The sequence below is a fragment of the Sceloporus undulatus genome, chromosome 2, assembly GCF_019175285.1.
Source record: "Sceloporus undulatus isolate JIND9_A2432 ecotype Alabama chromosome 2, SceUnd_v1.1, whole genome shotgun sequence".
NCBI classification, from domain to species: Eukaryota; Metazoa; Chordata; class Lepidosauria; order Squamata; family Phrynosomatidae; genus Sceloporus; species Sceloporus undulatus.
Window position 1 is genome coordinate 223,087,428 of NC_056523.1, and position 19,672 is coordinate 223,107,099.

Below are 19,672 nucleotides of genomic sequence, written 5' to 3' on the forward strand. Positions count from 1 at the left end.
TTGTGGGTCATCCCAAAAATAGCTGCATTCTGAAAACTATCAAATGTATAAATCCTTTTCCACAGCGAATTAGAAGTCAATTCGAATTTGTGTTAGTATGAAATGCATCTCTAGTTCGCATGATCCCTTGTTGTTACGATTTTCCTTCTTGTACTCCTGGCTGCCGAGAGCAAAGCAGCTGTTTCATCAGAGGAAAGATTGAAGGGGGGGGGGGAGTAAATGCAACCCCCCTGAAGAAATCTTGCCCAGAAAACCCCATGATAGGGTCTGGCATAAGTCTGAAATTACTTGAAGGCACACAGCAACAATATAAAAATTCAGTTTAATGCTTTGACAGGAAATGTTTCCAAACAAGAGGAAGGGGGGGGGGTGATTGGTCTTTTGCCTGTCCTCCCTGCACAGGTGCAAACACGCTAATTTGCAATGAAGAAGCCAATGGTTACATGCTCATGTGATTAATGCATTTGCATTTGCACTGCTTTCTCTTTGGAATGGACGCTGTGTTGTCTTTGTGTGTGATGAGCTACTAGGTAATTCGTGCATTTTCAAATTGGCTCCACTTTCTTCTTCTTTTGGGATGGGATTTCGGGATTCCTCTCATGTGAAAATGTCCCCAGTGGGTTTAATGGCTGAGCTGGGATTCAAACCCTGGTCTCCTGAGTCCAACACTCAAACCATTACACCACAGTGGCTCCTATGGCTTTGTCTCCCTTTAATTCTTTCTCTTATATCCTAATATAGCTCTGAAAGAGCCTTTTGCTTTTCTAGCTTTACCCAATCTTACACTCCCAAAGTTTCCTGTTCTTTCAAACCATTTTCGCTGTCCTATGTGCCTGAAATGCCTCCCAGACAGCTGCATGGTTTTTAATCTTACTGCCTTTGAAACACCGTTGACCCAACTCTCTAGTAGTCTTTCTGCCCTGCTCACTCCTACGAAGTCACATGATAGGTAACTGGAACAAATGTGCGTTCTTCTCTATTTATCTGTGGCTGCAACCACACTGTAAAAATAATCCAGGTTGACACTGCTTTAACTGCCATAGCTCAATGCTTTGGAATTTTGCGAAGTGTAGTTTTATGAGATATCTAGCCTTCTTTGTCAGAGAGCTCTGGTGCCACAACAAACTACAAACCCCAGAATTCCACAGCACTGAGACATGGCAGTTTAAGTGGTGCCAATCTGGATTATTTTTACAGTGCAAATGCATTGTCACCAAAGAGGAATTCAAACAAATAGCAAGCACGTGTAGGGATAAAGTCAGAAAAGCTAAAGCGCAGAATGAACTCAGACTTGCTAGAGAGGTTAAGAACAACAAAAAAGGCTTTTTTGGATATGTTCGCAGCAAAAAGAAGAAGGAGACGGTAGGGCCACTGCATGGAGAAGATGGCAAAATGCTAACAGAAGACAGAGAAAAGGCAGAATTACTCAACACCTTCTTTGCTTCAGTCTTTTCAGAAAAGGCAAAGGGTGCTCAGCCTGAGGATAATGGACAGAATAGGGGAATTTAAGCACAGAATACGTAAAGAGATAGTACAGGAATATCTAGTTAATCTAAACTAATATAAGTCTCCTTTTTATCCTGGAGAGAAGTGACCAGTGGGGTCCCAGAGGGCTCTGTCCTGGGCCCAGTGTTATTCAACATCTTCATCAATGACTTGGATAACAGCATTGGGGGCATACTTATCAAATTTGCAGATGACACCAAACTGAGAGGAGTAGCTAATACCCCAGAAGACAGGATCAAAATTCAAAATGATTAGAAAGCTGGGCCAAAGCTAACAAAAAGAATTTCAACACGGAGAAATGTAAGGTACTGCACTTAGGGCGGAAAAATAAAATGCACAGATATAGGATGGGGGACTCCTGGCTGAACGACGTGTGAAAGGGATCTAGGAGTCCAAGTAGACCACAAATTGAACATGAGTCAATAGTGCGATACAGCAGCTAAAAAGGCCAATGCGCCTTTAGGCTGCATCAATAGAAGTATAGTGTCTAGATTAAGAGAAGTAATAGTGCCACTCTATTCTGCTCTGGTCAGGCCCCACCTGGAATATTGTGTCCAGTTCTGGGCACCACAATTTAAAAAGGATGTTGAAAAACTAGAGCATGTCCAAATGAGGGTGAATAAAATGGTGAAGGGTCTGGAAACCATGCCCTATGAGGAAAGACTTAGGGAGCTGGGGATGTTTAGCATGGGAAAGAGAAGGTTAAGAGGTGATATGATAGCCCTGTTTAAATACTTGAAGGGATGTCACATTGAGGAGGGAGCTAAGTTGTTTTCTGCTGCTGCAGAGAACAGGACCCAGAACAATGGATGCAAGCTACCGGAAAAGAGATTCCACCTCAACATTAGGAGGAAATTCCTGACAGTAAGAGCTGTTCGACAGTGGAACACACTCCCTTTGAGTGTATTGGAGTCTCCTTCCTTAGAGGTCTTTAAACAGAGACTGGATGGCCATCTGTCGGAAATGCTTTGATTGAGATTTCCTGCATGACAGTGGGGTTGGACTGGATGGCCCTTATGGTCTCTTCCAACTCTATGATTGTATGATTCTACATTTTCCTTCCCTTTCTCTGTTTTCCTTGCAGGACAGCCACAGGTAATGTGCTTTTCCTGCACATCTAACACATTTGATTAGCTTTGCTATCCAGAAACAAAAATTCTGGAAACTAAAAAAGTAGGTTACTGTTTCCACATTATTTAGAATGTGTATGGATGGACAGAGATTCTTCTAATCTCCCTGAGTGGCAACCAGTCACAGCCAATGAGATAAAATGTTTAATCGCTTCATTGAAACCTAAGAAAACTCCAAGAGAGGATATGCTTCCCATCAGAACTTTTCAAAGAATATGCTGAATGGTGGTCTCCCATCCTTGCTAATCTGTTTACTACAATAAACAATTCAGGACAAATGTCTCATGGATGGAAGATGAGCATTGTTTTTCCAAACCATAAGAAAAGAGACAGGAATGATCCACAAAACTACTGGCCAATCATCTTACTTGACATTACTTCAAAGCTATATGCCCAACACTTGCTCTTCAAGTTAACAGACTGGCTCTAAAATAAGCAAGTCATATATGAAGAACAGGCAGGATTCAGAAGTGGATACAGCACTACAGATCTGTGCTTTATATTAAGCCATACTGTAAGAAAATATACCAAGGAAAATAAGAAACATGTCTATGCTGCTTTCATTGATCTTACAGCTGCTTTCGATTCTATTAGCAGAAACAGATTATGGGAAAAGCACAGTTTAGGGATTGATATCAGACTTTTAAGATTGATACGGGAACTATACAGCCATACAGAAATGAGGGTTAGAGTCGGTTTAAACGGTTCCCTGACAGAAGCCTTAAAAACAACCCAAGGAGTGAAACGGGGATGCCTACTTGTTAATTTGCCCATTGTACAGCAATCCTAGAAAGAAATTTTTAACACCCTTGCTGACAAACAAAAGTGGGAGTTCTACTGTTGATTCGGTCCAATTCCTTTTGAGTGATACCAATGACTACGTAACACACAGAGTGGCTCTTTTTGCCATGGCTGCAAAAAAGATTAGAAAAAGAGAGTTAAATTAAATTGCCATAAATTGCCATAAAGACGCCAAGTATTAATTAGATTTTATGAATATATTGTATATTTTTACTAATATCCAAGAAAGATGTCTCTTTTTCCTTTTGTCCTTATTAACAGTTAACTATTTTAACTGCACACTAAATGTTGGGACTTTTTTTGTCCTTTGTATTCTGTGCCTTTTGTTTTAAATGTTTTATGCTTTTTGATAAGCTCATTTTGTCATGGCCTTTGGCTAGTACAATAAATGTTAACTTGACTTGACTTGTATGTACTGAGCTGGCCCTCCTCCACCAGGCAAATGGGTTTCAGAGTCATTTTTAACAACATTAACAGGTGTCCAGTGGTACGGACAGGGTTAATTCATATTAGAGACTTAGAGCCTTGACAGACTGGTATCAAGGACTGCATTAGGGCATAGTGGGGGTGTGGTGTCTGCACAACGCACTCCCCGACTCCACTCCCCATGCCACATGCCCCACCATATGGCTGGTGGCATCATGGCGCTCCCCTGATGCTGTGTCCAGATGACATAGCGCCAAAGAAATGCTGAAAAGCCATAGGTCTGGCAGAGCCAGCATGGTGTATTGGTTTGATTTTAGACTACCAGACATCAGGGTTCAAATCCCAGCTTGGCCATATAAAAAATGACTGGGTGCCTTTGGGCACGCTCGCTCTCATATGCTTTCAGCCTCAGAGGACAGTAATGGCAAACCCCTCTGAAAAAAACTGCCAAGAAAACACTGTGATGGGTTTGTTTTAGGGCACACAACAACAAAGATGTGTTTGTGAGTTAGCTTGGCAGTTTGAGGCTGAGTATAAGCCAGTGTTTTGTAGTGGTTTGAGCATTGGACTATGACCCTGGAGACTGGGGTTAAAATCCCTGCTTGGCCATAGAAACCCAATGGGTCACTTTGGACATGTCACATTCTCTCAGATCAGTGATGTCCAAACTTTGGCCCTCCAGGTGTTTTGGACTTCAGCTCCTGGAATCGCAAACCATTGTCCAAGGTGGCTGAGGCTTCTGGGAGCTGAAGTCCAAAACACCTTGACATTGCTGTCTTAGACTAAGGCAAGGACAAACCCACTGAACAAATCCTGCCAAGAAAACCCCATGATAGTGTTGCCATAAGTCAGAAATCACTTGAAAGCACATAACTACTACAGCAGCAACACATTCTCCTCTCTCTCTCTCTCTCTCTTTCTCTCTCTCTATATATATTTCTGCAGTCAAGTTCAAGACAGAACTCAAAGAAGAGGCTTAACTCTGTGGCTCCAAATGGCCCCTGCATAGTCTGCCCTCCACCCCTAGCATTACAACCGCCGCCAAATAGTGATTGCATTGCTGATCTGCCTGCTTGTGAGAAGAATGAGGGGCACATTTTTTCCACCGTGATGGTCCACTGACAGTTCTTAAACCTGCTCCTGACCTGACCTGGCCTGTCTATAGCCACAGAGCTCTTAGAATAGCAATTAAGAGGAAGAAAAGAGGAAGCAAGTGAGAGACACCCAGATCATCTTGCAAACAGGAATTGTATGCAGGGAAAGGAGACACATCTGCCAACAACAACATCCCTTTTTCTCTACTAGGTACCAAGTGAGGCATCATGCCAAGGCTGTGGCCGAGTGGGGAAGTGGATTTCTGTAGGGAAAAACCTTGATTGCTGTAGGGAAAAACTTGACTGCAGAACTTGGGATTCTGAAAAAGAGAAAATATATGTGTAAAGTTGGAGTGAGTTAATTGTCTGCAGGATCACTCCCTACTCCATGAATAAAGCACAGGAGAAAATAACCCCAGGCTTTACCAGCTGATCTTTATAAATGAATTTTTCAACTCAGTAACTCGCGATGTTTGAAATCAGACTGTCGTTTGACTTTTGGCTGAAAAACTGAATTGCATTATCATCTATGCACACCTCATACTGCAATAATTTCTCATGGTGTTCATTTTTTATTTTAATGTAAAATTTGGTAATTCTGAGATTTGTGGGTAAAAAACATGCATCTCACTCTTTCACCTTTCCCTACACTTTGTTGTTATTGATAATGATGATATGTTGTTTTTTGAAAGGGCTTCCTCACTGCAAGATCTCAGAAAGTCACAGATCAGATAATGAATTGAATTATCAAAGCATCATGTAGCCAGACTAAGAGATGACACCACTGGAAGAAGAAAGTTATGTCTTCTCATTATCTTGACTTTCAGTACATATGTAAAAACATTTGGAGGTCTGGAATAAACTGTTAGATTATTTCACCCAGAAATGGGGAGAAATAGTTGTATTGGGGTTAAATGTGGAATGACCATAACACTACAATAAATGAAAATAAAAAATATAGGAAACAATCTATATACACATTATATAAAGATATACAATTTACATAATGTAGAAAAAAGCATTATATTTTCCATTGTCTGTCTATAATTTTGGAAAATTTTGTTGTACCAGAAAAAAAAAGTAACAAATGTTGTATGGATTATAGTTATATTTGCTATAATTAGTGCTTCATTAGTGATCTTTGTCTGCTGGGAAAGCCCCTTACCCTGGGTGGTTTCTCATTTGCATTTGCTTAGTCCTGATATTGCTATTTTTCAGCAATTGCAGATCAGATTATAAACCATCCTGAGCATAAAATGCTTTTTGAAAACACTGAAATTCTGGACCATGCCAACAACTATCAGGTCAGAATGCACTGGGAAGCCATTGAAATCCACAAACACCTGGACAACTTCAATAGGAAAGAAGAAACCCTTAATGTGAATAAAGTTTGGCTACCAATCCTGAAAAATAGCAAATCCAAGACTCAGCAAATGCAAATGAGAAACCACCCAGGGTCATGGGCTTTCCCAGCAGATCATCACTAATTAAGCAGACACTAATCCTTTTTGCATATCCTCCCACCCAGAGGCCTTGCCATCAACAACAGGACAATACACAGATTAACATCACGCCTCCCTACCCAGGGTCACCCAGTATATATATACTCAACACTCTTCCATGCCAGCATTCTCTGAAGATGCCAGACACAGATGCTGGCAAAACGTCAGGAATAAACTCTTCTAGAATATGGCCACATAGCCAGAAAAGCCCACAAATAAATAAATAAATAAATTTTTAAAAACCCTTTGGAAATAACATTGATAAAAATTATATTAAAAGAAAGTACATGTGTATGCAGGAAGGAAAATATTTACATTGCCCTGGCAACTGGAATTATTGTCGGCTTTTGCACTGCTCTCTCTGGCATCACTATCACCCTAAGCCAGTTTTAGGAGCCTTTCACATCCCACAGTTATAATGCTACGATTCCACTTTAACTAATATGGCTGCATCCTGAAGAATTCTGGGATTTGTAGTTTGGCCAGAGTTACTAGAGGAAGGCTCAGAACTGTAAATGCCCCTCCCTAAACTGAAACTCACTGGGTGACCTTGGGAAAGTCACACTCTCTCAGCCCTAAGGGAAGGCAATGGCAAACCTTTTCTGAACAAATCTTGTCAAGAAAACTCCGTGATGGGCTTGCCTTAGGGTCACCACAAGTTGGAAATGACTTGAAGGCACACAACAACAACAAAACTGTAAATCCCAGAATACCATAGGATCAACCGTAGCAGTTAAATGCTATCATTTTGTAGTGTGACAGGTCACCCAATGTTATCACAACTAGTTGCAGAAAAAATTGGATTTTGACATGCAGTTTGATAGGTATGTGAATGCATATTCCATTGAAAAGACTGCAGTGTGGATGGATGGCATCTGCTTTGGATGCTGGAATTGGATGTGCACTTCAATGTTCCTCCTCCTCCATTGTGTTCCAACTAGTCAGCTCCATATCATCAGACAGGATGAAAGAGTAGAGGTCTAGATACCCTGACACATGCTTCACCCTTGCAGTTGTCTCCATCTAAACATCTAGAACAGTGATTCCCAAACTTTGGTCCTCCAGATGTTTTGGACTTCAGCTCCCAGAATTCTTGAATATTGGCCAAGCTCGCTGGAGCTTCTGGGAGGTGAAGTCCAAATCACCTGGATGACCAAAGGTTGAGAACTATTGAGCTAGAAGATGGCATGAACTGGTTTTCTGCAGCTCCAGAAACCAGAACCCAAAACATTGGATTCAAATTACCTGATTTTGTCTGTCCTTATGTATATTCTTACATTTGACCTTTAGATATACAATGGGCCCTTGGTATCTGGTGGGATTTAGTTCCAGGATCCCCCATGGATATCAAAATCCATGCATGCTCAATTTCTATCATATACAATGGCATAGTGAAATAACATCCCTTATATAAAATAGCATAATCAAGGTTTGCTTTTTGGGGATTTTTTTAAAAAAAATATTTCCAAGCCATGGTTGAATCCATGGATAAAGTATCTGTGGATATAGGGAGCCAACTGTACATTTGTATATTTTCAGACTAGTAATCAAAACATGCCACATTTCATATATGTGTATACCACATTTGTTTTCTGGGCCAGAAAAGTGCTATCCATGTTTCCTGTTTTAATGAGAAAACATAGACATGTTCCATTTTCAGGCTTTTCTAAAAATCAGAGTGTTTGGGATTGTACAATACTAAACATTAGCTCTATGTGTTATGCACAGTAAAAAATACTTTATTAATAGTAAAGTGCTTCCATATATCCTAGAAAGCTGTACAATTGGCCCTTCGTATCCACAGATCCTTTATTCATGGATTCAGTCATCTACAGCTTGAAAATACACATATACACACACACACACCAGAAAGCAAACTTTGATTTTATATAAAGGACACCATTTTACTATGCCATTGTATATAATGTGACTTGAGCATCCATAGATTTTAGTATTCACAGAGTGTCCTGGAACCAAACCCCAGCAGATACCAAGGCCCTACTGTATTTTTGTCCACATCTAACCCAAGATGCTCCAAAAGTATAGTTAAAGTCGGCCCTTCTTATACACAGATTTTTTTTATACATGGATTTAAGCATCCATGGTTTGAAAATGTTCAAAAAAAGCATAAATTTCAAATATCAAATCTTGATTTTCCATTTTTTATAAGGGACACCATTTTGCTATGTCATTATATTTAATGAGACTTGAGTATCCATGGATTTTGTTCTCCATAGGGGATTTTGGAACCAAATCCCAGCATATAACAAGTGTCCACTGTACTAGACAAATTGAGAAATGTTGTATTTGTGCAGATTTCTCTCAAAAAGAGACCATGAATTATACCCAAAAAGAATTAAAGTCTTTCCACAGTGTTCCGAAATTGATCAACTCCTATCTGTATGATTTTAAAGAAGGTGCACTGAAGGAAAAGAAGAAGAGAGGCAAGGCAGAGCTTACCTGAAGTAGATGTTTCCTATGGCCAGCCATATCTTATCTAATTTCTCTGTGCACCTTCTACGCTAGTTCAGTTCTCCTTCCTTCTGCTTGTTTTGCAAGAAGACAGAGCCACCCATGGACATCTACTTCTCTTATATTGTCCTTTTATTCCCCCTCCCTCTCTCATGTGATTCAGCATAATAGTAAAACTTCAATTCACAATTCCGAGTTTGGTGGAAAAGTGGAAAATACACCCATTGACCTTGGGTGCCAGTACCTCTCTCATACCTTCTTCCAAAGGACAGATTTATGACCGCTTATCCCACAACTATCTATCATTGAGAGAAAGATTAATTCTTTGTTCCCTCCTCAGTTTCTTTGTCACTCATTTAGTATATCTCCTGTTCCTATCTAGAAATGGGAACAGTAAAAAAAATCCCAGGTGTTCTTCTCCCCAAAAGGATATAAATTCAAAGACATAGTCAGGCTAGTCTGAAAAATCAATATGCATAGGGATTTTGCAGCACCTTTGAGACTAGCTCAAAGAAAGACGTTGGCAGAATGAGCTTTTGTAGACTTGAGCCTACTTCCTTAGATACCTTTGGAAGTAGGCTCAAGTCTACTAAATCTCACGCTACCAACTTCTTTCTTCCAGTTAGTCTCAAAGGTTCTGCAAGATCCCTTTGTATACCTTTGAATACTAAAAGGATAAGAAGTGTGATCTCATTAGAAAATGGTTTCCATCAGGACTGAATGATAGATATTGCACCAGGGTGCCGCGTGATGGGGTGAGCTCCCATCACTAGTCCCATCTGCCAACCTAGCAGTTTGAAAGCATGCAAATGCAATTAGATAAATAGGTACCACTACTATGGGGAGGTAAACAGATTTCTGTGCAGTCATGCTGGCCACATGATCACAGAGTAGTCTCCCCATCCAGCATGAAGCCATGCATGCATATTTTAAAGCAAGGGCAGGAAACATGTGGACTGCAAGTCCCAACATAGCAAGTCTGACTATATTGGCTAGGTGTTGAATGGGAGTTGTATCTCAGCCACATCTGGAGAGCCACATAATTTCCCCCCTCCTTTAAAGTAAAAAGTAGTGCGGGGCAACTGAGTAGCTATATATTTCACACAAGAAGGAGTTTGATTGTCAGATGAAGGCTTTTTTAAAAATCTCAGCCATGACTGTGGCCGTTGCTGTGGACTCACTTGGGCTGTATCCACATGGCAGAAATGATCCAGGTTTACCCCACTTTAACTGCCATGACTCAGTGCTATGGAATCCTGAGATTTATAGTTTTGCGAGACATTTAGCCTTCTCTGTCAGAGAGCTCTGGTGCCACAAACTGCAAGTCCCAAGATTCCCTAGCACTGAGCCATGTCAGTTAAAGTGGTGTCAACCTGGATTATTTCTGCAAAGCAGATGTAGCCTCAGTGGAACTCCCTCTTCTGGGAAGTCTTTTCCGCTCTCTCTGCCTGACTTCTGCTGCTTAGCTAAAACTTCTTTATTCAGACAGCAAATGATGTCTGACACATCAGTCAGATTCTCTTCTGCAGTTCTTTTTCTGCTGTTCTTTTTATATTTTTATAAGGATTTTTAAATGATGTAATTGGCTCTTAGTGCTCTTTGTTCCTTTGACTGTGGGAGGACAGTTACAAATTTTCTAAAAACAATGAACCATTCAGCTATGGCTATAAATCTTCACTATAGATTCCTACCACTTGGTGGGCATTTTTCTCATACCAAAGTCATAATTAACACCACTTAGTCCTAGTAGACGTCCCAGTGGCAGGGCCTATAGTACAGTAATGGCGCAAGCACATGTTTTCTATTCTAAGAACTGGCAAGAAGAAGTGAAGAAACTGACTAGTACAACCTGGAAAATGAACAAAGAATGCATGTCCACAAAATTATTCTGGCACAAAGTCAATAAGAGACAAAGCACTTGTCTAAACAATCAAAATAATTCTGGTAGAATGTGAATTGAATCTCTCATGTTCACATGCAAATCGAATACTCCCAATTTACTTTGGAGGGGAGGTTGCCAACCCCCCTCCCCCCATCACCCATCACGATCCTGATCCCATCACCCCCCCTCCCGATTGTAGACCAAAGGATTCACATGTTCACATGTGTAAATAAATAACTGATGTGGATGGACTTGGAGATAAACCGGAATAAAACTGTGCATGTGTTGAACATGTTTCAAATATATCCACATAATCGACTCCATCTTTGTTTACAGTGCTGATATTTGTGAACAACAAAACTCACAGAGATGTGGTTCCATTAAAAAAATAGTGTGAACAACAAATCAGGAATGCGTGACTGAGATTATTCACATAATCGAGCAGTCCCTGTCTGTCCAGATTGCTTTTGGGTTCATTCCAGCCATTAAGATCTCTTTTCTGTCTTCATAATGTGCATTGTTCCAGTGTAAGGGTGTAACTATCATTCTTACATGTAACCAAAACAGATTTATTCCTGTAGCCCTTGATGCCTGTTGGCCAGTCCTGTTACGCCAGGATCCAGCCCTCAATCACTCTTATTTGACCACTGATATTAAATCAATATCAAAAAGGGAGAGGGGTCTTCCCACCACAGGAAACCAGCCATACCATATTAGGACATTGGGATGGCTCAGCATGGGAGAAGCCAAAGGCACTTGGCCAAAATTGCTCCAAATCGAAATCAGCACAATCCCTTTACTGAGGACAGTGATGATGGTGAGCTGAGCTTGGGAACTATCTGCATAAAATAAGCAAAGGGAGTTTCCTTCTGGGAATGAAACTCTTTTTGTCTGAGGACATGCATGCTGATTGTCTCAACATTCTTGTATATTGCACCCCATTCTTCTCCCCTCGGAAAGTCATTTAAGGTGATCAACTCCTGAAACACTGCCTTCAGGATCCATTTCTTGCACGTTTTCAGATTATAACAAATTTGTTTAATTTGAAGCCAGACAGAATCTCTGTTCAATTTCAGCTGGACACTTCAGTAGCCAGTCACTGCATGTGTCACTAGTGACTAAAGAGCCATCCTCATTCTGGTAACCTGGCAATTAGAGCAATACTTTAGATCAGTATTTAGGGAGCTGGGGATGTTTAGCCTAGAAGGTTAAGTGGTGATATGATAGCCCTATTAAATATTCGAAGGGATGTCATATTGAGGAGGGAGCAATCTTGTTTTCTGCTACTCCAGAGAACAGGACCTGGAACAATGGATGCAAGCTACAGGAAAACAGATTCCACCTAAACATTAGGAGGAACTTCTTGACAGTAAAAGCTGTTTGACAGTGGAACAGAGCCTGGGGAAAAAGCTAGCCCACCTTTATTCTGTCTTTTCTCACTCAGGTTGTATTCCGTTGTTTGGCGTGTGGAGAAGACAGGGTGACCAGATGTCATAACCACAAAGGAAGACAAGGCACTAGGAAATGTAGGACATTCAAGCAAAATGTGTCATTACAAAATAAAAGCTAAAAACAGTAATATAAATTAATAGCAAATGTGCCTCAAACTCTGTGAGCAATTTTGTCTGCTGCTGTTCCTAGGAAAAAAGATCTTTAGAAGGATCCATCCTCTCCCCCTGTTTGCAGTGAGAACATGCTCCAAATATGCTCCCCTTCAAGACATATTTCTCCAAGCAGAACAGCAAAGGTGGTGTTACTCAATGGGCTTCCTAGTTGTACTCCAAATGGAGGACATTTTGGAATTACTCCTGGACAGAAGGTTGAAATGTAGGACATGTTCTGGAAAAGGAGGATGTCTGGTCATCCTGGGAGAAGGACACCAAATCCCTGAAACTTTGGGTCAAACTAAAGCAAATCCAATGCTTTCAGAATCACTCCAACACAGCTGCCATAATGTCTGATCTGCTGCTGATGCTAAAGAGGAATGACTGAGCACGAGGCTGGATGTGGAGGAAAAGGATTGGAGGAAAAGGCCAGGCAAGAATCCTAGGGGAAGACGTTGAAAATAATTATCAGAGTTGTTAATTTGAGAGAGAAATAGGAGAAGCAACTGGGTAGATGCGGTTTTATATTTTGATGAGGTAGCCTGTTATACCAGGAAAAATAATCTGAGCTCTTTGGGAGACCACAGAGCTGCAAAATGATTTTCCAGTTGGGGGGTGGAAGGGCTGTTGGAAGCTCTTGGATAATTGAAGAAAGTGAGAAAGATGAATCAGCGAGAAGACAAAAGGTCTAAGGATCAGCATCATTGGGTTGGCCATAGGGAGGAAGAGATTGGAGGGACCACTGTATACTTTTAAATTACAATATCATGCACACAGCCTAAATGTACATCATTTTATGTGGTTAAACTGAAAATCTGGTAAGATGTGATGCTTTTAAGACCATTTTAAAATAACTTTAAAAATTAAGTTACAATTTAAAAAACATTTTTAAAACTATTTTTTTAAAACAGTGGTACCTCTCCTTTCTCTTCTCATTGAACCTAAATATTATTATTATTAACCTTTATTTATAAAGCGTTGTAGATTTACACAGCGCTGTACATACAATCTTTTTAATTGGACAGTTCCCTGCCCTAAGGCTTACAATCTAAAAAGACACGGCACAAGAGGAGAAGGGGAAGAGGATGAGGGCCAACAGTTTTTCTCTACCTCCGAGGCTTGGATCAGGGGAGATGGACTGGAGGGAGGACATAGCAATACAGGAAATGATTCAATAAAACAGGCAACAAAGGAACATCAAATAGCAGGTGACAATTATGCAATGCCTGGGAAGGCTTCTCTGAACAGGATGGTCTTCAACTCAGTTTTGAAGCTGGTTAAAGAAGTGATGGCTCTTGCTCGCAGGGGAAGAAGGTTCCAGGAGTGAGGGGCAGCAAGTGAAAAGGGGCGAATTCGAGATGGGGCAGAGGAAATCATGGGCTGGGACAGCAGACCCTGACTACCAGAAGAGACAGCCCGAGTGGGAAGGTGAGGAGAAAGAAGGTCTGATAAGTAAGGAGGGGCCAGCCCATGGAGGGCTTTAAACGTCGACAGCAGGAGCTTGTACTGAATGCGGAAAGGGAGGGGAGCCAGTGAAGGGATGCCAACACAAGAGAGATGTGGGCAGAGCAGTGGGCAGATGTGATAATGCATGCAGCTGAATGCTGGACAGAGATTAAAGGACGGAGGTGAGAAAGAGGAAGCCCAGCCAGGAGAACTTTACAGTAATCAAGTCGTGAGATCACTAGGGCATGGACCAGAATCTTGGCAGAAGAGGCGGAGAGATAAGGTCGGATTTTGGCAATATTGTATAATAAGAATCGGCAAGCCTTGGCTGTGGTCTGGATCTGAGGGATACACGACAGAGAAGAATCAAAGATAAAACCAAGACTGCGGGCTTGCTGGACTGGTTGAATAGAAATGTTGTCAACAGAGACAGAAAAGAAGTGTTGAAGGGCAGACTTAGGAAAGACAAGAAGCTCTGTCTTTGACATGTTGAGCTTCGTTCCTTATAGCTCAGCATCTAGTAGCTTTTTAAAACAAAATTTGTTCAAACATTGGTTAAAACAACAACAAAAGGTTTTTAAAAGTAAATTCAAATTAGTATTTATTTTCTGAATCAACTGTACTTTTAATACACCAGATATGACACTTTTATCCCAGGCCAAATTATTCATAATACATTTTGTGTTCCTAAAATAGCAATGTGGTTTTCAATTTGTTAAGGGTCTTATATTACATTTTGCCCCCCAATCATTTTTGCCTTTGAAATATGGAAGAAGTCCTGATTTCCCTTCCAGAAAGTTTACATCTCTAATTTCAACCTCATAGCCCTGTGCTTCCTTATATAAAGCTGATTTGAGAGTGGGAGGGAAAAAGCAGAAAGTGAGAAAGGGACACACACCATTTTGCATTTACTGCCCTCCTATACCATTTTTAACAATTCTATACACACAGAGACAGACAACTGGAGGAAAGCCCAGCTTAGCCATCATGATGAGTGAGTACCGTATATACTCGACTATAAGTCGACCTCATGTATAAGTCGAGGGCAAATTTCAGGGCCAAAAATAAGGATTTTGCTATGACCCATGGATAGGTCGAGGGGAAACCTTAGGGGCATATAGCAAAGGATCTAAAGGATGAAGCAAAGCAAAACAATGTCAAAGAACTTACAAAAGTCCAGCAAACATAACTGTTTGTGCTTACTCTTAAGGCTGGATGGATGAGAGAGCAGAGGGGGGGTCAGTGCTTCACATATTATACTCCTGCTTTTCACCAGGGGATGGTTCCTTCTTTTAACTAAGAGTTAAGATACACTACTTACATTGACCTGTAGATAAGTCGACTCAGGTTTTTGGGGTCCATTTTGTGACCTAAATTTCTAGATTTATACATGAGTATATACAGTAGTTAAAAAACAGAAAATTTGCTTGAGGAAAAAACTGGAAAACAAGTAAGTATTCCCCCTTACTGCCCTGCAAGTAACCCTCCCTGCCTTCATTCATGTTAACTCAGCAAATACGGGTTTGCAAATAAGTTTGCCAAGGTTTGCAGATGAGATTTGCCAAGGAAACATGTAGTCACTCTCATATTTCATAGCATAATTGGCTGAGTGAAGAGAGGCATTTGTTTGGTTTGTTTGTAACTTAATGTTACCAAGCACTTGGGTTGTCAGACTGAAATTTGTTATGCATGTTCAGGGCACAGTTCTTTGCTGCTCAGCCTCTTGGTTTGACTATCCCTGCCAAAAAACAACAGCAACAAACCCTCAAATCATGAATGTTTCTTTTAAGAAAGAACGAAAAGGTTCAATTTTTCCACTTCCATCTTTTTTATGATCAATTGGCAGCTTAATCTCCACCCTGGTGTAAAACCTGGGAGCAAAGCCTAAGAGCCTTATCACGTTATGATGCTGTAGTGCCATAGCACTACCGGAATTCTACACACTAACACACACAACTGGAGGAAAGCCCATGACACCCCTGCACTCCTCCTCCTTTTTTCAACATCAAGTTGATATCAAAAGGGATGTTTAAGCACTTAGGTGAAAGGGCCCCTCTAAAGCAGGAAAATAGCTAGGAGATCCAAGACGATACAAGGTGATCTAACTGGCTCAGCATGCGGAAAGCCTTGGAACACATAGCCAAGGATAGATCAATCAAGACTGGAATCTGCATAATCTCTTCATTGATAGGAGTGTTGGTGCATGATAGACCTTGGGCTTACAAGTGAAGAAAAATCCAAATACAGTTCCCTCTGGAAGCAATACTCCTTTCTCCAAAATCATTTGCGCTGATTTTCTGGCCATTCACAATTTCCATTCCCATTCTTCTCTCCTGGAAACTTCACTCTAATCCCAAAATCTGCCCCGGGATATGTTTTGTCCCATAAATTATGCTCACCACGGCACCTCTAATTTGGTCTTGCCTGAGATTCAGACACTCTTGTCACTATCTCACTTGACTCCTCAGTATTGTCAGCAACTTTGGGCCATTTAACTTTTCAAAATCCCCCAACAGGAACCTTCACTTCTGGAACTGGCACAGTATTACCTTCTGCAATCTTGAAATTCGCTATCTGCTACCGCTTTTTATATTGTTGGTTCTTGTAAGTGTATGTTTGAGTGTGCTCTTGTGTGAGTGGTGGTTCTATTTTACAAATAAAACTATATTTGGACCTTGCAGCAATTACTCTCTTTTGTCTGTGTTCCCCTGAAAAGGAACTGCCATCTAATGGCAAGCCAGCTCACACCAGTGAAACCCCTTGTCCCTCTTCTGGTCCCTCTGAAGAGCATCTGCACATTTCTAAAGCCTGATGTTATATGCCTTAAACCTCTTTAAAAGTGTAAAGTCACTACCTTTATGGTTACTCCATCTCCATCAGGACACATCCTCCTGGTCTCCATTGATTCCCTGTGGAACTCACTCCCTCCATTTATGTCAGTCTCAGTTTACAGTGGTCCCTTCCCTTATGCAGGGGATCCTTTCCAGAACCCCCTCCCCCAGCATAAGGGAAATTCCACTTATGCTTAAGGGCAACCATGGGCACATGCACCATTATCTTTCCAGCGTGCAGAGCCACCCCTTCCGACGCATGGTGCCACTTCTTCTGGCATGGCTTTCAGCATATGCTGAAAGCCACATATATCACGCCTGCCTATGACGTGGGTGCACTGAATCAAGACCTGCCTGTAGTTGCTTGAGGGTATTATAAACAAGACTACTGTAGTCTTGTCCTTAAAAATCAAAATTTGGGGGTCCTGGAAAGCTGGATTTCACTCCTTGATGTCTAAATAAAATACTGTATGCAAATAAAGCAAAAAGGTGGTGTTTCATTGCTTATTATTACATTGCTTCCGATTCACAAATTAATTTAGTTTGCTACTCATATGGTGTTGGCTCTCCTCTGTGTAGTGCAGGTGTGCAATGACAAAAACAAACAAAACTAGGCCCAAACAAAGGTGTCAACAATCCGCACTGTCTGAGGTGCTAGACTTCAACAGTAGCTCACACACAGCACAGTGCAGAATCACAATCCAGTATGCAGTATGCAGTATTTGGCAACAAGACACTGACCAACCTGAAATGAGGCACAGACACAGTTGACCTATTCTAAAGTCCTTGGAGGCTTTTATCTTCCTGTTGCAATATGCACAATATATACAACAGAAGCGCTGATTTCTGCCAACATACAATTGTCTGATATATTTACAATCCAAATTCTCTAAACTAACACACTAACTCCTCTATCCAATCCACTATCCTCAACCAACACCTGCTCTGTGTTCCAGAGTCTTTATATACATTACTAATCACAAGGGGTTGATACCTGGTGTTCCTCACCATTTACAGCCATATAATCATTTTATAACATCTTAAAGGGACATTTTACCCAACATATGGCTGGTTGAAGAACTAGACAGGACACTGAAGTCTTCAGTTAATTACTGGAAATCCTGTTCAGTACCCCATAGCTAAAGAGTTAAAGAGTTCCCATTTCTAGGATCAAACATTGATCATAATGGTGACTGCAGGCAAGAAATAATAAGGCTAGGAATGGGAAGAGCATTTCTGAAAGAACTAGAGAAGATCCTAAAGAGTAAAGACATACGACTGAACACTAAAGTCAGAATTGTCCAAGCCATAGTATTCCCCATTACCATGTATTGATGTGAGACCTGGACAGTGAAGAAAACATAGAAAAGGGTAAAGTCATTTGAGATGTGGTGCTGGAGAAGAGTGCTGAGGATACAGTGGACATCAAAAAGACAAACAAATGGGGCCTTGAATGAATCAAACAGAACTCCCCCCCCCCAAGAAACCAAATGACAAAACTGAAGCTGTTGTACCTTGGCCACATCATGAGAAGGCATGCTTACTCAAAAGAGACATTATGCTTGCAAAGGTAGAAGACAGAGAGAAAGAGAGGCAGACTACATACCAGATGGATGAGACTTCAATCAGGCAGTCATGGATATGAATCAAAAGGACCTGAGCAGATCAGTAAAGGATAGGGCAGTTTGGAGATGTTTCATCCAGGGTTGACACGAACTGGTCCAACTTGAGGGCAGTTAACAACAACAACAACAAATCCCTCTTCTGCTCTCCTGAGATTTTATCACACCCAGCCCAAACATCAGGTCTCAGCACAGGACAAAAGTCCTAACATCAGAAACATGCATAAAAGAAAAAACATGATCTGGGTCCTATACTAAAACCAGTATAAACATGGCCTGTTACAGACAGCCAAATAAAGCTGCTTCGAGTCACTTTGGAGGTATGCGTTTAAATGATACATGCGTCCTAAGGTCCAGAACCGAACCAAAGCCACGCTCCAGTCCTAAGGATGAGCTTTGGTGCAGCTTCCAGACTCTTGGACGCATGCATCATTGAAACAGCATACCTCCAAAGTGACTCGAAGCAGCTTTATTTGGCTGTCTGTATAGGGCCTGTGTTAACCTTTTCTACCATTTTAAACATAATTGGAGACTGTGTATCTCCCTGAGCCTATGTACTATAGAACATGGAGGTAATGAGGTTGATTTGATGCTCAGCGATGAACTGAGCTCACTGGGTGACTTTGAGGCAACCTCGCTCGCACCAACCTCACAAGAGTTGTTGGAGGGGGGGGTTGCTGTGTATATAATGTAATACATTGGGCCCTCCCTATACATGGGGATACATTCTGGACAAACACACCTGTATGGGGAAAAACACATATGCTCAAACCCCATTTGTTTTAATGGGACAGTATTCCCGCGTTTGGTGCAGTGTTCACGCCATGCTGTTTCTGGTGGCTTAACCTTCCACATATGGTTAAAGCCACATATAGCACACTTGTGTATGGCGTGGGCACACAGTACATAGAAAAGCAGCAATGCATCCTTAATACAGAATGATTTCTCCCCGCCCCCCTCCCAATTTGGTCATATGTATGGTTCCCTTGTGTAGTCTTCACCACTTGTGTTCCGGTTCAGGACCTTTGCAGTTGTTTCCTTGAGTCTCTTGAGGAAAGTAGCCTTTCCCAGCCTTAGTGGAGAACAGGTGACTCTCACGTCCTCTCCCCCATCTTGTTTCATTTCAGCCACCACAATATTTCAATGACTTAATCTTCAGTAGCAGCTTCAGTTTTAAAAGCTTTGCAGCAAAAGTGCCTATCATGCCAGTGACTAGAGTAGTGCCAGAACTCAGCCTTGCCTCTCAAAGCTGAGGTCCAAAGGTCCCTCCCTCAGGTCCAAAATGCTTGCCGAAGAAGAGACATCACCCTTCTGATTCCACCAGCGTCATAGGGTGTTTTGCTGTCATCCCCTTAT

General features: G+C 41.3%; 1 protein-coding gene across 1 annotated transcript in view; it reads right to left on the reverse strand.

Moving 5' to 3' along the window:
* Positions 1–19,672, reverse strand: part of CLCN1 (chloride voltage-gated channel 1) — a 181,475-nt gene that overhangs the window by 106,637 nt on the left and 55,166 nt on the right. The gene's annotated exons all lie outside the window — the stretch shown is intronic.